Source organism: Peromyscus leucopus, chromosome 12, assembly GCF_004664715.2.
Source record: "Peromyscus leucopus breed LL Stock chromosome 12, UCI_PerLeu_2.1, whole genome shotgun sequence".
NCBI classification, from domain to species: Eukaryota; Metazoa; Chordata; class Mammalia; order Rodentia; family Cricetidae; genus Peromyscus; species Peromyscus leucopus.
This window is the reverse complement of record NC_051073.1, coordinates 50,861,922-50,865,135: the sequence shown is the minus strand read 5'-3', so window position 1 is coordinate 50,865,135 and position 3,214 is coordinate 50,861,922.

Sequence of the window (3,214 nt, the reverse complement as noted above, 5' to 3'; positions counted from 1 at the left end):
TCCCACAGGTTTGAGTACATTGTGCATTTTTTTTATTGAATTTTAAAGAGTCTTTAATTTCTTTCTTTATTTCTTCCTTGACCCAGTGGTCATTCAGTAAGAGTTGTTCAGTATCCATGAGTTTGTAGGCTTTCTGTTGCTTCTGTTGTTGAAATTCAACTTTAATCTGTGGTTGTCTAATAGAATACAAGGGGTTATTTCAATTTTCTTGTATCTGTTGAGACTTGCTTTGAGACCACGTATGTCGTCAATTTTGGAGAAAGTTCTTGAGGTGCTGAGAAGAAGGTATATTCTTTTGTGCTTAAGTAAAATGTTCTGTAGATATCTGTTAGGTCCATTTGATTCATAATGTCTGTTGGTTCCATTATTTCTCTGTTTAGTTTTCATCTGGATGACCTGTCCATTGGTGAGAATAGGGTGTTGAAGTCTCCCAATATTATGTTTAGGGCTCTATATGTGATTTAAGCTTTAGTGTTTCTTTTACAAATGTGGGTGCCCTTGCACTTAGGGCTTATATGTTAAAATATGAAACATCATCTTGGTGAATTTTTTTCCTCTGAGGAGTAGGAAATGTCCTTCCCCATCTCTTTTGATTAATTTTGGTTGTAAGTCTCTTTTGTTACATATAAGAACGGCTATACCAATTTGATTCTGGAGTCCATTTGCTTCGAAAATCCTTTTCAACCCTTTACTCTGAGATAATGTCTGTCTTTGATGTTGAAATATGTTTCTTGTATGCAACAGAAGAATGGATTCTGTTGTCACATCCATTCTGTTACCTTGTGTCTTTTTATTGGGGGATTGAGTCCATTGATATTGAGAGATATTAATGATCAATTATTGTTAATTGCTTTTTTGGTGGTGGTGGTAATGGTGGTAGAGTGTGTGCTTGTGTGTGTGCATGTATATGTGTGCATGCTTTCCTTCTTTTAGTTTTGTGGTATGTGATTATTTCTTGTATTTTCATGAGTATAGTTAGCCTCCTTGGGATGGAATTTTCCTTCTAAGTACCTTTTGTAATGCTGGATTTGTGGGTAGATATTGTTTAAATTTGATTTGACATACAATATCTTGTTTTCTCCATCCACAGTGACTGAAAGTTTTGCTGGGTACAGTAGTCTAGGCTGGCATCTAGGCAAGACATCTGTCCATGCTCTTCTGGGTTTTAGAGTCTCCATTGAGAAGTCAGTTGTAACTCTAATAGATTTGACTTTATATGTTACTTGGTCTTTTCCCCTTGCAGATTTTAATATTTTTTCTTTATTCTGTATGTTTAAGGTTTTGATTATTATGTGACAGGGGAATAGGAAGTGACTTTCTTTTCTAGTCCAATCTATTTGGTGCTCTGTAAGATTCTTGTAACTTTATAGGCATGTCTTTAAGTTTAGGAAAATTTTCTTCTATGATTTTGTTAAAAAATATCTTCTAGGTTTTTGAGCTGGGATTCTTTACCCTCTTCAATTCCTATTATTCTTAGGTTTGGTCTTTTTTTACAGAGCCCTAGATTTCCTGGATGTTTTATGTCAGTAATTTTTTTAGACTTAACATTTTCATTGGCTGCTGAATCAATCTCTTCTATCTTATCTTCTAAGCCTGAGACCCCCTCTTCCACCTCTTGTATTCTGTTGATCATGCTTTCATGTGTAGTTCCAGTTTGCCGAACTACATTTTCCATCTCCAGAATTTCCTCAGTTTGTGTTTTCTTTGTTGCTTTGCTTTTCATTTTGAGATCTTTCATTCATTTCCTTTATCCATATGTTTATATTTGGCTTTCTTTAAGGGATTTATTCACTTCTTCCAATTGTTTGTGTTTTCCTGGCTTTCAAGGGATTCATTCATTTCCTCTTTAAGGACCTCTATCATCTTCATAAAGTTGGTTTTAAGGCTGTTTTCTTGTGCTTTGACTGTATTGGAATATTCAGAAGTTGCTATAGTACAGCAGCTGGGCTCTGTTGTTGACTGTGTTCTTACACTGGCATCTAGACATCTGGGTTTGGGGTAATTATAGGTTTAGGTGCTGATTTCTGGGTTTATCTTTGTTGGATGGGTGCTTTTTCCTCTGGTTTCTACCTCTGTGCTGGTCTTCTGGCCTGAGTGGCCTTTGGTTCTGGTTACTGGTGTGTCCTCTGGTCTAGTAGCATGTCTCCACTGGTGTTTTGTCAGCCTGTGTGACTTCTGGGGTTTTGGGTGCCAGCGTTGCCTCTGGAGTTCTGGGTTTCTGGGAGCTGGTTTTACATCTGGGATTCTGGATACTGGCATGGCTTCTGGGGCTCTGGTTACCAGTGGGTAGAGCAGTGAGCTTCTGTAGGAGTTGTTGGCCTGGAGATGGAGATGAGGGGACTGCTGTTGGGGAAGCTGGGCTGGCTATGAGGAGGGCAGGTCTTACCTGGGGCTCCAGAGACCAGCATAGCCTCTAGTAGAGTGGTAGGTTTCTGCTAGGGTTGTAGGTGTGGATATGAAGATGAGGTGAAGGATGCTGTTGGAGAAGCTGGGTGGGATCTGAGGAAGCTTTGTATGTCTAGGGCTGACTGATCTTACCTGGGACTCTGGGTACCCAGCATGGCCTCATTTCTGTGGATAGAACTCATCTTCATACTTGCCAGCTAAGCACTATACTTACAATGTTATTTACCCAGTCATTAATCACATTTAATGGTAATTTTTAAGAAATATGAATAAGAAGACATTTGTCACCCACAATAAGATTCTTAATAGCCAGCATTTATCAAATGCCATACTTAAATATTATGTTCAGAGATCCCACATTACTATTATTTGTGAGATGATCATGTGCATGGAGAACTATCAGAATCAATCAAAAAACTTTGAATCTTGTCTTAGTCAGGGTTTCTATTGCTGCGATGAAATGCCATGACCAAAAGCAAGTTGGGGAAGAAAACATTTATTTGGCTTATACTTCCATATCACTGTTCATCATCAAAGGAAGTCAGGACAGGAGCTCAAGCAGGGTCAGAACCTGGAGGGAGGAGCTGATGCAGCAGCCATGGCTGGGTATTGCTTACTGACTTTCTCTTTATGGCTTGCTCAGGCTGTTTCTTATGAACCCATGGTCACCTCCCCAGGGGTTGTCCCACTCAATGGACTGGACACTCCCACATCAATAACAAATTAAGAAATAGGGCTGCTTACACCCCAATTTTATGGAGGCATTTTCTCAAATGACGCTTCCTCTTCTGCAGTGACTCTAGCTTGT